A 23,676-nucleotide genomic window follows, 5' to 3' on the forward strand; every position below is an offset into this window, starting at 1 on the left:
GTCTAAAATGATAAGCAAATTCGTGTATTCTGGATTTTAAAGTGTCTGAGTTATTGAACCAGTTTAAAATGGTCATAATGCTAAGTATGTACATTGCCTATCTTTGGCAATTAAAAGCTACCCTCCCACTTTCTATCCTTGAAAAAGCAGAAAAATAGGGTAATAATTAAAATGATGTCATTCCTAATAATTTGTTTAATATGGCAAATTATAATATGTAAAGCCCCAGTTCATAACTTAAGAAAATTTTAAAATGTACCATGCATTTGTAAAATATAATGTTTAGTTTCTTTTTCCATTCTGATTGGCATTAAAATATTGAACTTTTTAATTAAAAAATATTATGAAGAAATTCATTTCAATAAATGAAAACTATTATTTTTTGTAATAAATTAAAAACATACTTTATTTTTTTTGCAGTAGGTTTAGTAGATTTTACAGCATTTCTTTTATTATGGTTTACAACTTTAAAATTAATGAAAACAGTGCAGATTAAGAATTGAGAAATTAAAAGTGAAGTTATTATGTGTCTAATTTGATATGCCATTTAAATTGCTTGTTTTCCATGGAGGACAGCTGTTGCTGTCACATTGTGGCTATCCAAGATGTCATTTGTAAAGTTATCATGCTCACATACACACTCAAAACAGAAAAGAGAGGGGAGGGGGAGTTTTTAGTTGTAAAAATAGCTCTCTAAGAATGTTTAAATGGGCTTCCATCCCACGTAATTGTAAACAAACACTGAAGCTGAGTAAAGAGGAAAAGACTGGCAGATCAGTGCTCTTAAAAAAGTAGTCTTAAGTTGTAAATGATGGACTGATTTTTTTTTAAAAGTGATATAGAGTTTTTAGTTGTTATTTATTTATGTAACTAAGACAAGTGTAGCTTTGTGAAAAAGATATGTAATATTGAATTTATACGATAGCTAAGTTTTGATCTCTCTCTCTATATATAAAAAAAGGTTATCCCTCGGGCAGTCTGTTTTATATTCTTTCAAATTTTTCGAATGTATGAAATGCAGAACTATTAAAATGTCAGATTAAAATTATTTTTGTAGTATGGTGTTTTTAAAGACTGTTGAATTATAGCATAGTTCATAAAATAAATGAATATTTAAATTATAATTTTAAGCTTGTTGGCGAGGGAATGCTTTTTTTTTTTTTTTTGTTAATAAACATCTTTTCTTCCATTGACAATAATTAAGCAGTATGAAGGAAATCTATTGTTATTAATGAAATAGTGTACATATAATTAGCTTAACTTAAGTCTTGCAAACCATAAATGAACTTCGTAATTTAATTTTTTTTATTAAACTCAGATTTTCTCTAAAAAACTTTAATCATGTTTTAGGACTGTTGCAGTAAGTTTATGAATACATATCAGAATTATTTTACATGGTTAGGTTAGGTTAGGTTATTCGAATTCGGCAAAATCACATGGGCTATCCTTAAAAGAGGAGACATACTGTCAAAAAGGATGTTTCGATGAAACTGGCTCTTATTTACATTTGCACATAGAAAGAGCCACAAAAAACAATCATGCAGCCATCTCGTTCGCCAGGGATCAAATCCAAACAGGTTAACTGCCAATATTCAATGGTCTTAACCATTTGGCTAAGGTTAGGCCAAAATTATTTTTTTGAGCTATGATAGTCAAGTTATCCATCCTATTTGTTATATCTGCAAAAAAAATTATGAATATTATGTAAGTTATGTGAATTTAATTATTTTCCTGTAAAGAATTTTTTTAAAAAAAAATATGTCCCTCTTGGTATCTGTTGCATACTAGCTCATTTTATAATACTTTTGCACCTGAGGCCTTTTTTGCTTGGGTAAACCAGCAACTCGAGATGATTTTCCGTGTATTTGGTGAATTTCTTGCAGCTGATTTAAAATGATTTCACAGAAATCTTATGGTTCTTTTGTATTTGAAGGTACTTGCGGTCTTGCAGTTGTTTCACTGGATACAAATGATATTTTTTGCCATATTTCTTCAGATTCTGTGTACATTAATCACTGTCACTGTCTGTTACCCTGATATTTCTCCTTGGTACACTTCTTATTTCATCTCTGCTTTTTTTTCCTGTTTATCGTCTAGGCCTAGATGTAATTTTGTTATTCATAGACAAAAAATCAAACTCATCTTCACTTGAACTGATTCCTTTATTGTATTCCATTATTAATGGACTCTGTAACTCTGAAAATAATATTCCTTTTGCAATGACCATTGAGTTGAAACTAACATTGAAGATGTATATGTAACAGTAAATCTAAAAAAACAAACAAACAAAAAAAAAACATAGTTAAAATTAAAGATTGACAGTTGTTTTATATTCATGCATTGTTGAATACACTCATGAAGCGGTATTACCCAAACCTGCCTAAACATTAGTATCACTGGGATTATCATGTCAAACTGAGTAGCGAGTCCCCTCTCAAGTTACCATATTAAATTGAGTAGTGTCTAAGAATCACCTCTCGAGTATAAAAAGTTAAATGTAATAAACAAAAATTGTTACAGTATTGGCAAATTAAGAACAGGATCACTAAAATATTGTTATATGAATTCAATAAAAAATCTTTTTCTGTAATTCTTTATGTAAGTTGTTCAATGAGAATGCACCAATAGATAATAGTTACAAGGGGACTCGAGACTGAACATGTATTAGAGTATTTGTGTATGCATATTAAAGTATCTATCATTTGAATTTAATAATTTGCTAATTTGAATGTTGCCTTTTATCTGTTTTCTGAATTTTCTAACTTTGCATTTCTTTTATTTGTCTTTCCCCCCCTCTTTTTTCCTTGCCCCCCTTTTTTTAACGAAAAGTTAGTATATATTTAATATGTTGGTATATAGGCATTTAAAAATTAATCTGTTGCTAATAATGTATAGATACAACTATACGTTGAAATTTCATTTTGCATTTAATATTTACACGAAGCTAAGTGATTAATCAGTTATTAAATTTAGATATAGTGTTAAAGATTAAAATATGTATTTATGAATTGCTATTATATTTTAGAAATTTTTTTAAACATTTACTAAGTAGGCTGACTGTCTTTTGATTGTAGGCTTGTTTAACGCATAAATTTCTTAAGATCAGCAAATTTTCACAGTGTGACATTTCTTAATTGTTCATTCAGCCAAAATATCTTAATATTACCTCATCTGCTATTAAAGAAAGTCATGTGGATGTTCTTGAAAATGCACTAATGAAGAAGAATTGGTTCCCTGAAAAACTTTTTTATGTATATTCAATTCCATGCATTTGCTAACAGGTATACAGATAGAAGGATGAGGAGAGGGAGAAGCTTCACACTTAAGCAATTAAATATTTTAAGATACGATTATCCTTAAAGAATGTTTAAATTTTAGCCATTGAGAGCTGTATGAATTAAACTGATGTGCTAATTTTTTAGTTGTATCTTGAGTTAATGAATGTTCTGAGATCAAAAATACTTGTTCAAAACCTCATTTAATTTTTTTTTCCTCCCCCCGGTAGGGGCAGATGTTTATTTAAATAAGTTTTATGGAGCTTTGTTTTTGATTGTTCTGTGGTAGAAATGTAAATGAATTTTTTCTCCTTGTATTGATCTAATCTTCTGATATCTATGTAATTCCTGTAAAATGTATATATATATCTGCATCAATGGATGAATCAGTGATAAGCATGATTACAGTATAGATCAAAGTATCTGGAATTTTGTGGAAAAACAAAACAAAAAACACCGTTTATTTAGATCTCTGTATTTTCATTTTAGTTAAGAGTGAAAAAGGAGTAAATGTTATTAATAAAAATTTGAAGTCTGATAATAAATCTTTTTAAGTTTTGAAAATGTATTTGCAGTGATTGTAGTTAAAAAAAGAAATTAATTAAAAATACTGTATAATTAAAAATTGTGCAAAGGTGTCTGTATTATTTTATTTTTTAGCTGCTTGAATTGATCTCCTAGCATTATTGCATACTTGTTTTAATTTATAAATATTCGTGCTTTATTTTGCAGTTCTGAAACAAAATTATGCATATTTAACGCATTAGAAACGCAACTTTTTCATTTTAAAGCCTTTTCTGACATTTTAATGTACTCGGTACTAATTCAAAATTCCCCCCATTTTCTCTTTCCATTAATGAGACACATTGCTTTCTGATCGTGGCTTTGCTCCAGGATTTGGCAGCTTGGTGTTCTGACTGAATAATCGCCAAACTGCGATACATCGCCAATTGTGTGTTAAATCTTTCATCTCCCCCCCCCTTATAATGTTGATGTTTTCTTCCATTTATGTGATAGTATTTGGCGGTGAATCACTCAAGATACATTCCGCAAGTATTACCAAAGATGGAGAAAATAGTAGTAATGAAACGTGGAAAAGTTTTCTACTTTGCAGTGCAAATATTATAATTTTGAAGGCCAGAATTGTTGGCAAATTGGTATAGGTCATACTTGGTTTATAGATGAATATGTATTTAATGTGAGTTATTCGCTATGTAATACGAATGTGGAATAATTGTTTATATAGAAATTTAAAATATTCTAAATATTGAAATGATGGTAATTTGCGCAGTTAACGAGTTTGCAAAATTGGGAAAATATTTGTTTAGTTATTTTCATATTTATTCTTTATTATGCTGTTTCATTTTTTCAATACATTTACATAAAATTTTCCGTATTTTTGCAGCTTTCTACCGGTTTCTTTCTTATTACTTTTTTTTTTTTTTTTTTTTATAAATTCCTTCTTAATTGCATATTTCTTACGAAAGACATCAGTGAAAACTAAAAGCAGAAATGAATTTTCTTCTCCACCTAGTGTCAATGTGCTCTTCTTGCATCTGTGCGAAAAATAATCGAAAAAGGGACCTTCCTTTTATGTTTTTGTTTGTTTTTCTTCATAAGCGGGGGGGGGAATCTTATTTAGCTTAGCGATGAAGCTTTTGTACAGATCTGAGTCATAATTTAGGATCATTTAATGTGTTTGAAGAAGTTTGGTCATTTTTTGCAGAAATATTTTTTCAAAATTTGTGGTTTACACATTACGTTAATGACTCGTGCCAACGAGATAATTAGGAGGCATGCTTTTTTTTCTTTTTTCCATTGTTACCGAGTGATTATTTCTTTCATAATGTTATTCTGGGAGCTTATGGAGTTCTCGAGACCCATTTGCTTCTTATTTTATTTATTTCAGAAAACGCAGGTTTTTTTTAAATCGATGGAATAAAAATTTGAAAGTTCTTATGATAATTCTCTTGCTGAAGTACGTAATATCCAGTTTTAGAAATTCCGCTCATTAATTATGATAATGATGTGAGGGTTTTTTAATATTGTAAATACCTGTAAAAACTTTAATGATGTGAATGTTTTTTAATATTATAAATATGTGTAAAAACTTTCACAATATTTTTGCTTATTCGTGGCTGAAAGTAAAGTCCTGGAGTTACTTACAGTGACGGATTATAAATCAAAATTCTGAGAGAAAAGTATCAGTATATATCAGTTCTGTGTCATATCACTTCTGTTGTTTCATAAACTTATGCTAATGACGCAATCTCATGTTTTTATCTGGGCTTGATGTCCTTTAGTAACGTAAAACTAGAAAAGTTGTGGTAAGTGAAAAAAAGCGTTTAACTTAAACCCTCCAGCCACGGGATTGGGGATTAATACATGTTCATTCTGAATATGGGCGGAAACATTCTGTCGCGTCGGTCGTAACTCAATTTCCAATGCGATCTCTTTCTCAGGAAGAAAAGATCCCCGGTCAGAAGGTTAAATTGTGTAATTTTTTATATACACGTATTGTATACTTTTTGGACATTGGGAAGTAGATCTTTTGACCTTGGGACCATAACCTCTGAAATTTAGAACATTATTTCATCTAATCAGCATGACAACGGAGCATGTGACGTCACCCTTCTTTTAGTGTTTTCCGATCTGACCGACAGTGTAAAATTAGGTTCAATTTATTTGAATTTTTCTTTGATAATTTTAACTGAGAAGCATATTATTAGTAGCAGTTGCACCATCACTATTAGCAACTCGTCTGGCTGCTAAAAATCGGCAATTACACTGGAGAATCAGAACAAATTTCGGTACTTCGATATTATCGCAACCAGTTTGGCGATTTTTTTTAAGACGAAAAAGAATGGTAATTTGAAATCGGAGAAAGTTATTTGTTACATATTATTTGGTATATATTTTCTTTTCGATATTTATCCTGGAAAACAATATATATAGCTACTTACACGTGATATCTCCCGCATGTAATAATTCCAGTATACCATAGTCTTACCGACAATTTGCCCACCAGTGGCGGAGCGGTAAAGTCTCTCAACACTGGCAGCTCCGTCCGGGGTGCGTAATGGCGTCATCGGTAATGGCAGACCGCACATTCAGTTGATCGATGTTAAACGGATTTTGCGTACTGCGCATGCTCAGAAGAGAATTTGGCGCTATTACGACTTTGGCACAATTCTAAAAGAAGATAATATTCTGTTATCTGAGCGTAAAACAGTTCGAAGTTTTAAAACTTGTTACTCAGTAAGTTGCTTCATTAATTAGAGTGTAAATATCGATTGTAAACTACGCAAATTTTCGTTTAAGAAGGATTACAAAACAGGAAACATTACAAGATATATTTAGCTGAATGTATATTGATTATATTTCTGAGGAAAAAAAGCAACTGAGTCAAAGAAATTATTATCATGGTTATGAGCAAAATAAACCACAATGAAATGAAAAAGAAGCAACAATTAAGCACAAACAAATTTCCGCAGTACTGTAATTGTAAACAGTCGATAAGACCTACATGAGGAACAGGCTTGTGTAGGGTTGCTTATGTTTAGTCACCAGTATTTTTCCCCACGCCAACGGTACGACACTGAGCATGCGCAGTAAGCGAAATTCGTTAACATTGATCAACTCAATGTGCGGTTTGCCATTACGCGTCCGGGGTTCAAATTCCGACGAACGGGCTGGCTGCATGGGCATTTCCGTGGTTTTCGAGCAAATATCCCGTAAAAAGCCCTCTACGAAGGCATTCATACCGTTAGGCAGATAGCCTTGGACTGCTTTGTCATAATCAAATTAACCAAAACTTATTGGCCATTTCTGTAACACTTGTTAATTCTTTAACTCCAGCAGTATATAAATCTGACTGCTGTAGTAAATAGCAGACGATTATTTTCGAACTAGTTACCGCTTCAAATGCTGACGTGTTCTTTACTCTTTTTCATGTTACATTTTCAAAAGGATTGTATTCCCTAACACGTCATCTTCAAATGCGAATCTGAACATTCCCACCATTGCGGCAAAATATTGTATTCCTCCAGAAATTTCACAGAACTTTCTTCGTTTGGAGGCAAATCTTATTTTGTTAATGGCCGGGCGTTTTATTTTATAGCGATTAATTAATTCATCGCTATTAAAGGCCAATTAGAGTTACGTTCAAGGAGTTAAGAGTGGCACAAGGCTAATGGCTTTTGCCACTACAAGGGCCGGAAGTGGTGGCCATTTCATTATGGAAGCACCCAATAGGTGGCCACCGTTGCCTCCCATGAAGGGATGGAGTGTTACAACCATGTCTTCTCCGAAATTCGAAACCGGTCCCATAGCTATGCCACTCAATAGACATAGGTTTAGAGACTCGTTAATATAAGTTCCACTCTCCACAGCATAAATCCTATCCATGACAATGTAATGATTAATTGATTGTATATTTATTTTTCATACGCATTATTATGTAACAGTTATTGTAAAGATGCCATTGTCAATTTAGCATTGCAATATTTCTATCATTGATTAAATGAATGCCGCCGGCGGTGGATGGTAGATTCTTTTCCGTCGCATGGACATAACTCTGATGAGTGTAGAAACTTAGGTCGGAGGTCCATGCGATGGCGTTTCGATCATTAACCACTGATATTGTCAATTTAGCATTGTAATATTACTATCATCAATCAAACAATGTCTCCGGCGGTGGATGGTAGATTCTCTTTCCGTCGCATGACGTAACTCTAACTGGTGTAGAACCTTAGTTCTTAGGTTCATGCGACCGTGTTTCGGTTACTAACCACTATACCGGCCGAGCCAAAAAAACCAAAAATATCACAGTTTGCCTTTAGAGCTTGTAATACAACCAAAACAGCATGTACGAGACGTTGCTTATTCCAAATTACAGTTATTAATATGGTTACCTGATGAATTATTATCCGCATGGTTGCCACTGTTTGGCGACTTCTGAAAACTTGCGATTTGGCAACTTCTACTAAAGTGGTTGCAGTAATAACAAAATACTCAAATTTCATTCAGAAGGACTATGTTCTGTCCTTGCCATTCATGTAGAAATCGAAATCTGACCATGATTAATTTGATCGTTTAGCAAAAATTGTCTAGAAAATCCTTAATCTTTTCAGTATTAAATAATAATAGTAATAATTAAAAGTTAGTTTTGGGAAAGCACACTAGGGATTATCTCCCTAAGGGGTAGGACGCATTCGTGGGGAACTTTCTAAGGGAAACTTGTTTTTATATTCGTACAATATAGGGAAAAACCATGAAAACGCTCATGCAGCCCCCCCCGTCGCCTGGAATCGAACGCAGATCGGAACTACCAGTGTTCAGCGATTTTGCCGTTGAACCGCTAGTGGGCAAATTAATGATCGGATCTCGTTGCTTGTCTGTGAAAACGGCGAGTTTACTAAATTTTTCTTCCATTGCGTAGGTTTAAAGATTTTTTGCAACAGTCTCGGCGATTATTAAATAAGTGTGATTGCATAGAATTAAAATTTGTTCTTTGTATTTGAAGTTATGCTTTCTAATTAATTTTACAATGTGATCGCAGTTAATGCTATTAGTCCAAAGGGGCAATTTGCCCAGAAGGACTCTTAATTTCGTTTTGGCATTTTGCGTTGGTTCAGTACAAGAGTTGAGTTCACTTTTCAAATTGTTGCCACCAAATATTAGAGTCCTGTATTATATTTAAAGAAATTAAATAATGAAGAATCTGCATCAATGTATATATGTTTCTCGCATTGGGATAAAACAGCGGGACCTAGAAACATCCCGTTTTGAAGAAAGTACGTTTCAACCGAATATGAGCATCCGGAACTCCAAATTTGGAATTTGTTTTATTATTCAGCATATCGCAAACCTCGGCTACAGCATCTATTTACAAAACGTGCCTCCATGTTGTTTCGTTTAGAAAAATTGCGACAAAATAAATTCCTGCAGAAATTTCACCGCAGTTTCTTCTGTTACTGGCAAATTTCATAGGCCTTTAGAGCCATCATCTGAAAACTAAATATATTTTAAAATTAAAGGCAAAAAAAAATATGATTTGTGTATGAAAACTTTCAAACTTAAATTACAATAGAAGAACGTGTAATGGCAACATTGCTTGATTGAAGGACCGTTATGAACATGGTTGCTTGAAAAGGATTATCCGCATAGTTGCGAAAGTTCGGCACATTCTGAAAATTTAGAGACTTCTACTAAGGAAGTTGCAATAATACGTAAGTGCCGAGTTTTGATTCGTTTAATATAAAATTAGTAAAACATTAAATTATCGTGTACCAATTATTACCAACGTATTAGAATTGGCAACGAATGAGTTGAATTCCAACTGCATTATCTTTATTACAAGTTAATTAGGTACTGTTTTGAATCTGTATTCCGATATTCGATAATGCATTATTCATTGAATTCCAAATCTGTAAAATGTAGGCTGTTATTCAAACTGTTGCGTGTTTCTGCCCATTAACCCCTTCGAGCCGGGTAGCGAAAACGCGAGCTTATCGCTGAGGCCGGCAGTGTCTTACGCGAGCGTCTCTCCAGGGCCGGGGGCTTTTTTGCTACTAAGCCTAAATCCATGAAATTTCCGAAGTATCAACGCATTGTTTAATAATGCTCTATAGAGTATTTAAACGGCTTATGCTTTATAAATATTTTTATATATATACTTTAATTACCTTATTTTTTTTGTTTAAATGCATATTTTACACATTTTATTTTAATTACTCATCATTTTATGAATTTTAACATTATACATCTGAAAACTAAATATATTACTTAAAATTCTCTTTTCGTATGAAAAATTTGAAAACAGGGATCTACACACAGTCCTACGTTACATTCCTTGCACTCGTAATAACTCATTTGCCGTTTTGGAGGATTTTTCCGGGAATGTGAACAATCGAAGCATCGTCGTCTCATTTCCTTATCAGTCTCTTCTGAACAAAGTTTTGGAAAACGTCTTTCAGTTAATCTTTCAGAATCAATATCTGAAATATTTTGCATCATTTCTGCTATTTCATGCTCTGTTAAACATTTTCGACGCTTCGACATTGAAACGGTAAAAACAAAGAATTCACGTCTAACAAGATCTAATTATTTTCTAAAAACTGAACTGCAAACCGAAATACCCAACGCTTTAGAGCAAATAAAACTTCTCTACTTACAGTAAACAACTACCACGTGCGAATAAAGGGCGATTTAAAGAGACGTCATAAATCACGCCATTCGGAAACATTTATTTCCCCGTTTGTTTATATAATCAAAAACACGTGTATGTGAGTCATGCTTCTCTCATTTCGAGTAGAAGGTCTAATTTACATGTATCTGAAACCATATGGACATACAGTGCCATCTTGTGGCAGAAATTATAGTTTGAAAAACGTTCCAAGGTACTGGCACAAATACGTGACAGTAGGTAGAGAACGCAACACGGCCGGTAGATAAGTGTGTTCGTTGCTGGCACGTATACGTGACAGTCGGCGCGAAGGGGTTAAGTGCTTTAAAAAGAAGAAAGAGTGAATCCATTGCATCAGTATAAGGAATGGATATGGAACCCCCATTAATGCTTTGTTAAAAAAAATCTGATGTGTACACCACATGACTTTTTTGTACGAAATATTAAATTACACGCACTTTTTGCTGCATTTCATTTAAACTTATTTCTTCGAATTTCATTGGAGGTATATTTATCATTTAATAAATTCCGTTCTCAGTTTGCGGCAAGGCAGAAATCTATAAAACCTCAAAATATCTTCATTAAAAATGGAAAATATAGAAAAAATAAAACACCAAATGCAGTTAAAACAACCAAAAGAACAATTTTTACAATTAAATTTACAGTTACTACGCAAAAACAAGTAATTCGGCCAGCTGGCAACAAGGCAGATTTTTCAGTGCAAACAAATTGAAGTTTAATTTTGGTGCCATTCGGCAAAAAGACACTGAAGGTACAGAAATTGAATTCACTATTCTGCCAACTTTAAAATGTAAACAAATATGGCTGCTATGGTAAACAAAAATTACGCATAGCCGCACTTAAACAGTTTTTAAATTGTTGGTATTTCCCAAACTGTTGCATGCAGATTAACTAGGCATAAAAACCTTTATCGGAAGATAAAGAACAACACAATTCAACCATTTTTAAACCAAAAAGTGCGCAATTTACCAACATACAAGAATAAAAAAACTGAGCTCACCAAGCCGAGTAATAAAGTGGGTATATATATATATATATATATGTATGTATGATTTTGGTGCGGCCGATTGCAACCAAAAAGGGAACTGCACATTTACATGTTATAGCAGTCTATATAAAATTTCAACGGTATGGGGCTGCTTGTTTTTGAGTTACGCGAGATTCATACATACGTACGTACGTACGTATACGACGCATGTATACGATTTAGTACGTACAGACGCCACGAAAAAATATTTTCTGAATACATTTTAAATCAGTTTTAGAAGTCGTTTGGGGAAAAGTATTCCTTCATTCTGTCCTTATGTAAAGATGTCACGGAAAAACATACTTAAATTGATTCGAGAGCGGTCAAAAATATATATTTTCATTGAAATATGGTACCAGGAATTTTTCATTATTACAATACATCCTTTACTCCGTACAAGGAAGTAAAAAACTTGCCTTTGAACATTTGAACCTGATGTTCAGGTAAGCAAAGTTTTTTATGATCTAAGATTGTATACATTATATAAATTCCTTGTCTGGATTTTAAAAAAAGTGTATATTTTTGGTTCAAGGGGTTTTGAAACCTTTTGTATTTCATACCATTTGAAATCAACCTGTTCCGAAATCATCTAGCATTTGTGGTATTTTTAATAACTGCTGAAGAACTGTAAATGGAGACCGTGCTAAATTTCACACCTGTGTTTGTGTTTGCATTTGGTTTTACATATGTTAAACAGTCTGTATTTCAACTGGGTGTTCGTCATCGAAAAGGAACTTGTCCAATCATTGCAGTTACGTGATAGAAATTGCTTAGGCAAAGAATTCAGCCAAGAGAAATAATACATTGACGCCGTCTCTCCTCTGGAATTGTGTAAATGTTGATTTAGTGAATCAGTGGAGGAACAAGCCATCCGATTAAGCTGTTTCTTTTCTTTTTTTTTTTGTTTCGGATCATCGTTAGTGTTCAATTCTTGCATCCTTATTTTTGTGATCAATAGTTCAAAGTTAACAATTTATTTCCTTAATATAAGCCCAAAAGTCAACATAAAGTGACTTTTTTTTTGGGAGGAAAGTGGGTAGGAATGGTACAGCATCGAAAGACTGTCATAATATTGGCCACATATCTAAAGACAATTGGTAGCTAATCTTGGATTAATTTTCAACGTTAACACCAACTGAAAAATATCGATACTTTTCTGTTATTGGAGCCCATTTAGCGCCAAACATAAGCGTTGGCGCGAAATCTATGTAGATGGCGGCAAGCTTAACGATATTTTCAGGGAACGAAGTTTGAGGGTAAAAAAATTAACGGTACTGTTCTGTTATAAGGACCGGCATCAGAAATGTATGCATCTATATAAGTACGAATGTATGTGTGTGTAGACATATACACATATACGCACACACGTTCGTACATTTCTGAATCCGTTCCCGATAACAGAACAGTACCGAATTAACTTGTAATAACGATAATGCGTTATTTAAAATATTTAATGTGCTGTAATAAATTGAGAATTATAAAAGGCATAGAATTGTTACCCACATACTCTGAATTTCAGTTAAGCGAAAATATGCTGAGTTTTACGCAATTATAATAGTACTTATGAACTGCATTATGGACATTTCAGCATATTCTGGAAGTTCTTCGGGACGTTTGATCATCAGAAATTTCCTTATCTTCGTATTAATGTCCCGCGAGTCATCACAATGAGAAAAGAATGTCCTGTTTTGTATGAGTGGCAGAATTACCGTCCTGAGCACGGTCAGATTACATTTCCTGGAATTACCAAATACATACATAAATTAATGTATAATTGTGCCATTTCACGCATTTTATACATAAAATGGCCAACTGTCCCAGAGGTTGAGCAGCGAGTTTCATTACAGAGAATTAATTAACTAGCGTCAGAAGCGTATTTTGCCGCGTAGGCCATCGACAACGCACGTGTCTGGATGAAAAGTCACGCGAACGTGCTAAACAAGAATAATATGTTTAGAAGATAATCTGTATTTTATTTTTTGCTGGTTATTTTCAGGTGGAGCCCAAGTTGAACTTCTTTAAATTAACTTTTTGAATATGCTAAATACAATCGTCAGTTGTACTAACAGAAGTGGCTGTATTTCTTTCTTTCTTTCTTTTTTTTTTTTTCTTTCTTCTTTTTTTAATGCATTGCTTAAATACTCAAACTCTTGTTTTTTTCCCCCATCTTGTTTAACGATCTACGATATTCTTGTTTTGTATTTTGCGTTGTGTACCAAAGTATCTGTTCATAGGAAAGGATCCCACGAAATGGTATGTCGTGGTATTTAACCTATTCTTTTTACAGCAGCGTTAGAGGTGCTATTAGTCTCAAACCGCACTTTTTATCCGTTTCAATTTTTAAATGCTATCGCTTTTTTTTAAAGAAATAATGTAGCGAATATAAAAAACGTACCCGTATGTTTATAATTCATAGAAATCTACAGGTTTATTCCAAACTTTGTGACATTTGGCACACTTGACCTTCAAAACAAGAGAAAGGGCCTACGTAAGATTCCGAAAAAATCCCCCATGGGGTTCATACTCAGGGTGTATAGGGTGTACTGTAAATGTTGCGCAAACTTCTAGGGGAGGTAGGGCACATAATAAGGATTAAGAATTGAATAGGAACCCATGCCCGGAAATGTCAGGGGTAAGTGGTAGCAGAGGTAGAAGATGGGAAAAAAAAAACGAGCGATTAATTTGAAACATTCATTGGATATATACATTGTGCTTACAACGCCCATCTTAGATTCATGTCGCCGTTGTTGCGTTCTCGCTCTCGCTACCAGTGGAAATTACACAAGCTAAGCAAGGAATTTATAAATTGTTTTTTTACTCCCTTCTAACTCAGAAAAATTCTGCAGAGTTTAAATTTTGAAATCCGTCACCCATCTTAGTTTCAGGTCGCCATTGTTTCTTTCTTGCTGTCGGTTTTTAATAAAACCGTTAGATGACGCCGTGCCGTGTTCATAAACACTTTAGAACAATGTAGAATTTTTCAGAACAGCGTAGAACCATCCTTTAAACCAGAATTTAAGTGCGCTGTGTATTAGTTTTTTGCGAATTTTTCGACAACAATGTTACTTAGCAGTTGTGAAGAAATCGGCCAAAGTGATGGCGATTTCCCCCCCCAAAAAGACATGGCCTTAACAAAGAAAGTATCAGTTTTTAACCAAAACCATTACATGGCGGTGTGTGTGTTAGTTCTGTAGCTTTATACAAGCTTCGTAAAATTTTGCACTGGCAGGAAAATCACTTTCACTCTACGTTGTTCCTGAGCAGCGTCGGGTACTTAAGCTATTTTAAGCTAGATTTTACTTGCCACTTAATTAAATTTCCATTTAATTACTTTATAATTTGTTTACCGAGTAATATTTCTTTCATGAGTAAAGAGATAAAATGGAATGATGATTTCAAAACACAAAGAAGCATAGATTCTTGATGTGTCATAGAATTGCTATAGCGGTCATTTCTTTTTTGTACAGTCTGAGGGAATTGTTTCTATCTATATCTTTTAAACATTTTTTATTGTTTATTCTATACATCTAACTCATTCTACGAGGCTTGAGAGAACTTTATGATCAACAAAATGCAGTATATTCCCTTTCTCATGGGAGTCGTAAAAATTTCCATCTGACGAACCGCTAGAGGATTGGTAGAGGAAAAAATACTCACGGTTGGGTTCATGAAAGAAAGGCCCCCATAGAATTAATAATTCTGTTGAAGTACATATATCGATCGATAAGCCTAAAATTTGTCTTGCCCTCTGCGAAGCCTGGGGAGTTGGAGGTTATGTAAACAAAGAAAGGGGAGAGAGTTTTCTATTCATAGAATATTCTGTTAAGTGAAACTTGTGAATGAAGTTAGGTATATTAAATGTTTTTTCGAAATGGTCGTTTCGTTCTGTTTTTGCTTATTTTCCTTTTGTTTGTTTGACAGTTTATTGAGTGGAAAAATTTTATTTTTGTCTAACACTTCACTTGTCAGTTTATTTTGTAGTAGTTTGCCTTGCACTATAAATGCTTAAAATAATCAGACATAAAGTATTTTCTGTTTTTACTTTTCAACCTCTCGCCGAGGAATATACGTGAGCAAGGCAGGTAATGTTTTCGGTCTAAAAATTCGATAGCGAGTTTTCTGTGAATAAGCACGAATCAAGGTCCTCACAACAAGTTTTGATTATTTAATTTTTTTTTTTTTTAAATTTGTGTGTACCAATTTTTCGTGCACACTGTTTTCCATGTTTCAACTTTATATTCAAATAAAAAGTTTGTTAAAATTTGACTACCGGAAGTGGTACTTTCTAGGAAGCCCATAAAGGTCTTTAATGGATTGCCGGAAGTGGTACTTTTAAGCCCATAACAGTTTTTCAGAAAAACTGTATTAAAATATAAACCAAAACATTTCAGTTTTAGTATACAAGAGTTTTATATCGATGGAAACAATGTATTAGATTTTGGCTAAAATGCAGCTTTACTTGATGCTCAGAACAGTCTTTCTTAGAAAAATATGAGATACTCCAAAACTTCTCAGATATGGTATTTAAAATAGCTATTGATTGAGAACAACGTATTACTTTTATAAGCATTAAATGTAATCTTAGAATTAAGCTAAATGCTGCAATAATAAGCTCATTATGAGACGAGCTCTTGTATGAAACAGTGAAATATGTTAAATCAATTCTCAATTTTTGTGTTTGTTCTCTTTTCTGGGGAATCAATTTTCAAATAAAAGGATGCTGCCACCAAATGTTATTGCTATCTATTATTTTTTAGAGAAATAATATAGTAAATGTAAATAATATATCGAATATATAAAAAATAAATGGCAACACTTTTTCTGAAATTTGAAAGATATACTGCTTTTAAAAATTTTGTGATTGTTAAGTTATTGATTTGTGAATCCGAAACACTGTATCAAATACTATATTACGATCGATGCGATGCGATGTTTTCAAATCTTAAGCACGAGAACGGATATTTAGTTACCATCGTCTATTTTACGGGGGAAGAGAATAATAAAAACTGTGATGTTTATAATTAACATTAAAGTTATATAAACAAATTAGATTCTATTTACAAACTATCAACCGGAAGGGATAGTTTACTTAAAACTCGTTGGTATTCCGCCAGTTCCATATTAAGATAGGGATTTGGGGGAATTCATAGGCTGGCCATTAACGACATCCATTAATAAAAATATGTTTATTTTCATTTTACAAATCTTCACTTTATGTGAGATTCAAAAACTTCAGACATAAAAAGCAATTCCACCCCCTTCCCGCTTTACCTTTTCTTAGCTCTTAATGCGTGTTTTCCACAAACGTTATTAATGAAAACTGCTATTAACTCATAGGGGTTTTTCTTGTACTATTGAAAAATTTTTCTTTACCGTTCCTAAGAAAATTCTTTCGTTAAAAAGTTATGTAAAAGTTTTGTGTTCATTCCATACAAAGTTTTTCGGATTCTCGATAAATCCGTCTTTCAAATTAGTTTTAACTCTTATGATAAAATTAATTATTCAGTGTATAAAAAAATCCTGTATTTTAAATTTTAATTCGTAAACATTTATCAGATTTCTTCTCAGTGTAGTTTTAAACGTACCAACCTACTAAGAGAGTTTTAAAGTTTTTGTATTAAAACCTTTGTATTGTTCTTAGGGGAAACCGGAAAAGCAATAAAATAATTTTTCACTCATGAATCGGCATCGACTTCAAGAAGCATCGACTCCCAGTGAGTAAAAGCGACCATCTGGGAAGATGTATTTTAGCATAAAATGGTTTGCAAATCCAAATAACATTAATTTAGAGAAATTTTTATGGATGCAATATATAATTCTTAGCTAAAAGTATAAAAGTAAGTAAAAGGGGGCGATGTAGGGTGTTTTTCGCTACTGTTAATTTTTAGAATAGAGCCCCAAACATATTATTGTCGACCCCGTATTTAGATTTGCTAACTTTACTAAAGCACGCGATATCGATCTTCTAAGATAGAAATTCCACTTCCGGGGAACTTTCTAAGGAAAGCTTACATGCATTTAGGTTTACATATAGAGAAAAATCATGAAAATTCCATGCTTTGTATCTTAGAGGGGGGGGGACTTTAGTTCCGATGAAATTAACCCTCTTCTCTCCCCGAAAAAGATACGTTTACAGTTGGTGAATTTAATTTGCTGTCATCGGATAACTGTCCATATTCATTTGAATCTTCTCACTTGTAGTTCATGATGAAAATTTAAATTCTTTTTTTTTTCGTATAAAAGTGTTAAATATATTTTAATAATACAATCCATAGTATGTGATGGCTTACCAACGGCCGAGCAGTGAAGTTGCTAGACACTAGTAGTTCGACCTAGTTCGATTCTGGGCCAACAGGCTGGCTGCATGGGCGTTTTCGTGGTTTTCCGCATGCGTAACATGGATGCGGGGTAGTTTTCCTTAGAAAGGTCCTCCACGATGGCATCCCTTTCTACGGCAATTAGCTCCTGTGTGCTTTGCCTTAATCATATAAACAAACCTTAATATGATGTACGAGAAATGCATCAAATTACCGATATTGTTAAATAACACGGAACTGAGAAAATCTAGTGGTACATTAGGAAGTAGTTACAATAGGCAGAAAACATTTTATTGCAAACGTTGCACAATACAAGATATATATTGGTTACTGCATATTGAAATCAATATGTAATTTTATCGTCTTGTTCATAGAGAGTAAATTTATATCGTTAGAAAATATATGCAAATTGTGATACATAGTACACGTAGAAAAGGTGCGCAGTACAGAAGGGCTATCATATTTATTCTGAGTCATACTGACAGGTTTTTAACGCAGAGGCGAAATTCAGATTAGCTCCTCATTGAATACTTTTATCACTTAACCATTAAATATTTATTATATAGTTGTGAATCCTTTCCAAAATGACCAGTTACAGTTTCCGAACGGTTTTCATCTACTGTGCAGTGGTCGTTTTAGAGATATGACATTCAGTTACGTTTTGAGGGCATGTCGAATAACGGAAAGTCGCATAATCAGCAATACTGGAAATTTAATCTTTATATTTTGTTTCTTGTTCTTTATATTTTGTTCACTAGATGGTACAAAAATTGTTCCCGAATACTTTTCAAATCTGTACGAATCTGTTCTTTTTTTTTTGGGGGGGGGGAGGGGTGAATGTCGATTGATTGATTGTTTCTTAAGGGCTATCAGCCTCAGCGAATTTAAAATGAACAGTGAGTGATTTTTTAGCTATCAATATCCTATGATTTGAGAGAACTAAAATGAAATTAGTATTTGTAATGATTATAAGTAATTTTAGTAAATGATTCTAAGTATTGCTAAACTAATTTGCAGTTAGTTTTAAAATTATTTAATCATTTTTCAAATGCAAAATTTCAATTTTTAAATAATTACTTAACATTTTCCGATGGGCGAGAATCGGTTTATTTCGTTTTAATTTAACATAAGACCGAAATCCTCCTCTGAGCCAACTCATTGAGTCACTAGTCATTTTTTATGATAGTATATATGGTAATGAATTACCATCGGAAAGGATTTCCCGCCCCAAGATGTCTAAGCAATTTCCCTCATTGTAAGGAGATAGGAATCGTTCATTTCCGTAATTGCCTTCGTAGGCGTCCGATAGTGATCAAACATGCATTAAATGATTGGATTTTCTTCAGCAAGTTTTTTTTTTTCATTAAACATTTTTCATCTGGTTTCATCATCCCAAGACTTAGAGAATATTTTTGTTCGCAGTTCTTTATTTGATATATTTATGGATTGTTTCATTTTCCCGGTAAGCGTTAAAAATTTTTATTATTCAGAAATAGTTTTTAATTTGCGAAAACATAAAATCTTCCTTCCCCAAATTAAAACTTTTCGTAGTAAAAATATGTATTTTTAGTAGCAGAAGTGCTATTATCCTCTATAATCACTGTTCAAATAAAAAGATGGTGTATCCACATATTATCGCTATGTATTATTTTTAAGCAAATAATATAGCAAATATCAAAAAAGTGTGGCAACATTTAACATTCTATCGGAAATTCTAAAGATATGCTGTTTTTAAATAATTTTTGATTTTGCTCCTGAATTTTATGTGGCGTAAGTGCAAGTAAGTGATGTCTAATAAATAAAGTTAAAAAGAGGGGAAAAATTTGCGTGGGTCATCTTACTAAAAAAAATGAACATTGATATGATAAATTGAGAAAAAAGCGAAAAAAATAATGGCAAAGCCGAGTAATCGGAATTTCTACTGTAACATGTTTTGAAATCCACTACGTTATATCCCCTCTTCCTTCAGGAGTTGGCTCAAAGATTATTGCTTTAATATTTATTTTTTACCTTATTAGATTTCGTCCATTTAAATGACGTATTTCCAATTTTATGAGTTTGGTTCTATTATGCCATTTTCATTTACTGCAAAAATGACATAAGTAAACAATCAATTATTTTATTTTAATATAGCCAAGGAGGACAAACAAGAGACGTTTTCTGTGGGACGGAAATGTGCTTATGTAATGTGAAATGTAGAGCATTAATACTAATTACATTTTAGTTCGCTGAAATCAAAGGATATTGATAGATAAAAAAAATCACTCACTATTCATTTTAAATTCGCTTAGGCCGATAGCTATTAAAAAACAATCAGTTAATCGACATTCAGCCCCCCCCAAAAAAAAAAAATTATATGTCCTTGAAAGGTATTCATTCTCTACATGTTTACAAATGAACTACATATTCTGAAATCCAGGGAAAACTAGATTTTTAGTAGAATGTTCGAGAAAATACTTAATTTTTAGTTAAGCTCGTGAATTAAATCTTCGGAACAGATGAACTTCATAGTCGTCTGCCAACTTTATGAATAGTCCGTTTTATTTTATTTTTAAATTTAGCAGACAGTTTTATTCAAAAAATCTGTTTTGTAATAGATACAGCGAAAGTTATTGGAAAGAATTTTGACGCAGAAAAAGGTGGGTTTTTAATTGTTAACTGATAATGAATTTCAAAAAAATGATGCCAAGTCTCATGTTTTCTTAATTATGTTGTTGTGACTTATCTCACTTTTGTCTGACGGTAACATCAGAACAAGCCCACGAAATTGATCGTGGCAAGGCGTCTGTCCTTGAGTATTCAGGTGACAGTACGACTTTGCTCAGTTCCACCCCCAATTTTCATGGGGAGAACCCTGGGAAGACGGGTCCGAGGGTCTGCTAACCTCTTTCCTTACCAACAACCTCTCGAGAGAACTTTCGGCTCACCACATGTGTAGAGTGCCCCCTTGCCGCACAGACACTATACATTTACAAACATTCATGCCTTTTTCCGAGATTCGAACCCGGGCCCTTTGGTATGGCAGTCAACGTCGCTAACCACTGTCCCGGTTCGGCGGCGCTTTGTTAAATATTTATGATTCCATTTACAGAATTAGAAATTATTTGAACAGTAGCTACAGAGCAATCGATCTTTCTATATGAAGAAAGTTATTTGCTATTTCTAGAAAATTTGAAGTTCGTAGATGACAAGCCATTTTGATTTTGAGAATTCAGTTCTACATTATTACGTATCATTCTATAAATAAGGACTTGTTAACGTTGCTCTTCGTAAAAGACTATGTAAATGGATATTGTAAACATTTAAAACAGTTTAGACGTTCTATTTTTAATAATATGTTTAAGACTGAATAAGGCCTATGTCGACGCTGATCATGCTGCTTTTTTTACATTAGTAATAAAACAAACCGTAGTGAAATGCTCGCCTTTAACATTTTCCGCCCATCGTTCCGTTTTATGGCTTTTTCATCAAGGATGAGTCACGCCAAAAGGAATTCGTTCTCAGCAAGCTCTTCAATCTGAAGTATACAATTCTGGAATGTATGTCTGAAATGATAAGCGAAGGAGGAAATGTCTGTATAAAAAGATTGGAAGCAGAATACGAGCTTCAATCATTTTATGACTTTTGATACTGAAAGATACGATTTATCTCTCAGTTTGAAGAGTTAATGAAAATATGCTTATATTAGTCATGTTTTTCGAGATGCATTTCAACACGAATTGTTCGTGTTAGATGTATTTCTGTTTTGATTAATCTATTCTTCTGAGTATACGCTCAGAATTAGTAGTTAACGTGGAATTTGTTCGTATTCTTGGCCAGCATTACATTTTTGTACTTTATTTGTGAATATTTCGACTAACAGATAATTTCACTTGAATATCGATTATATTTTTCAGGCAGGCCTAGCTCTAGTTACAGGCGTGACTCATTTAGTTATAGCATGTAAGTTGTTCTTACTTACATGTACTCCAGAACGATTAAATTTTGCCTGGTTTTGAATGTTTTAATCGTTAAAGCAGACTTCCAGAATGCGAAAATTTTACATGCAGTCAAGAAGGGGTTCTTTTTAAATGGTCGGGCGCATTATTTAATAGCCATTTGCCTTTCGTCACTACGAGAGCCGGAAGTGGTGGCCATTCCGTTATGGAAGCACCTAACAGATGGCCACTGTTGCCTCCTTTGAAGGAATGGATAGCTATAACCATGTTTCTGCGGGATTCGAACCCGGGCCCATCTCTACAGCAGTCAGGTTCGCTAACCAGTATAGCCAGCTGGCCGGCTTGCATTTAAGAAGTTGTAATACAATGGGTAAAAAAAGTATTGGCAATGGCGTATAATTGATCAATCTAGTTATCAAAGGAAATGCTTGACAATTTTAGCTGGACATAATGAACACAGAAGGCAATAAAGACACAAATCTAATGAAACTTTCGTTTTACTATGCCTTTTACACAAAATATACACCAAAAACGTAAATTTGGATGTCAAAAAAAGTATTGGCAAGATCATATAGCAGAATGTGGGAACAAAATTTAATACTTTGTATTCATACCTTTCGCATTTTTAACAGCTTTTAATGTATTTCTCATAGCAAAACTCAAAGTATTGCTAGTCCTGTTCGGAATTTTGTGCCATTCTTGCGCAGGAGTCTACACTTAAGTTCATCTTTACCCAAAATTTTATGTTTATTGACTTCTAGGTCCAATTGTGCCATAAATTTTCAATTAAATTTATGTCAGGCGATTGAGGCTGTGTCTTTAACTGGCGAGGAGCGTTTAGAGTAACTATTGCCAGGTGAGGTTCACTCTGTCTTTAGGGTCATTATCCTGTTGAAACACAAATGGTGGTTCTAAGCCAAGATTTTGGGCACTGAATTTCATGTTATGGCGCAATATGTCAATATACGTAGAGCGGTCATAATACCGTCAATGAAGCACAGGTTACCAATTCCGTTTGCTGCCATACAGCCGCTAACTACGACGCTCCCTCCAATGTGTTTTACAGTCGGTATTAAGTGTTGTTTTTCCACTTCGGTATTAGGCTTTTTCCACACATATTGTCGTCCATCACTCTCGAAAATGTTAAACTTTGATTCGTCGGACAAAATAACTGTGTTCTAAAATTCGTCTAATAAATTCATAGGAGAGTTTGCAAAATCTAATCTCTTTCTCCTGTTTATTTCTGAAATGAAAGGTTTCTTTCTAGCTGCCCTTCCATAATAACTTCTTCCGTGTCACACATTCCGTATGGTCTGGTACACTAAAAGTTTTATGCGAAGTATTAGCAACATCTTTGGCTAACTAGGGTGCACTTATTTTAAGGTTTTTCTTAACCTCTTTGATAATGCCACGTTTTCCCTTGCAGAAAATATTCGATGCCGTCCACTTCTAATCTTATTTTCGTCGATCATGTCTCTTTGAACTATTTTACAACACTTCTAAGAGTAAATAACCTTATGTTCAGTTGTATTCCTAAAGCACGATAAGTTAAACCCTCATTTCTGAGCTGAATAATAATGTTTTTAACATTAGCATCCAACTCCTTCGACTTTGAAGCTGTATTAGCAAAATAACGTTTTAAAAGTTTTGAAGTAGCACTGCAGACTTTATACTAACAGGGTTTCTTATCAGCTTAAACACGTGACCTCAACATAACAAAATTTGCATAGCAGTTAGAACTTTACCAATACTTTTTTTGACATGAAAATTTATTTTTTTGTTGTATATTTTGTGTAAAAGGCATATTAAATTGAAAGTCTCATTAGATTCGTGTGTTTATTACCTCCTGTGTTCGTTATGTCCAGCTCAAATTGTCAAGCATTTCCTTCGTTAGGTAATATGATCAATTATA

General features: G+C 33.4%; 1 protein-coding gene across 2 annotated transcripts in view; it reads left to right on the plus strand.

Annotated features, from left to right (window-relative positions):
- LOC118185946 (uncharacterized) overlaps positions 1-23,676 on the plus strand; it is a 191,198-nt gene that overhangs the window by 1,002 nt on the left and 166,520 nt on the right. The window lies entirely within an intron of this gene.

The sequence above is a fragment of the Stegodyphus dumicola genome, chromosome 10 (genome assembly GCF_044657685.1).
Source record: "Stegodyphus dumicola isolate Sdum_Otavi_A_Nest chromosome 10, ASM4465768v1".
Lineage (NCBI taxonomy): Eukaryota > Metazoa > Arthropoda > Arachnida > Araneae > Eresidae > Stegodyphus > Stegodyphus dumicola.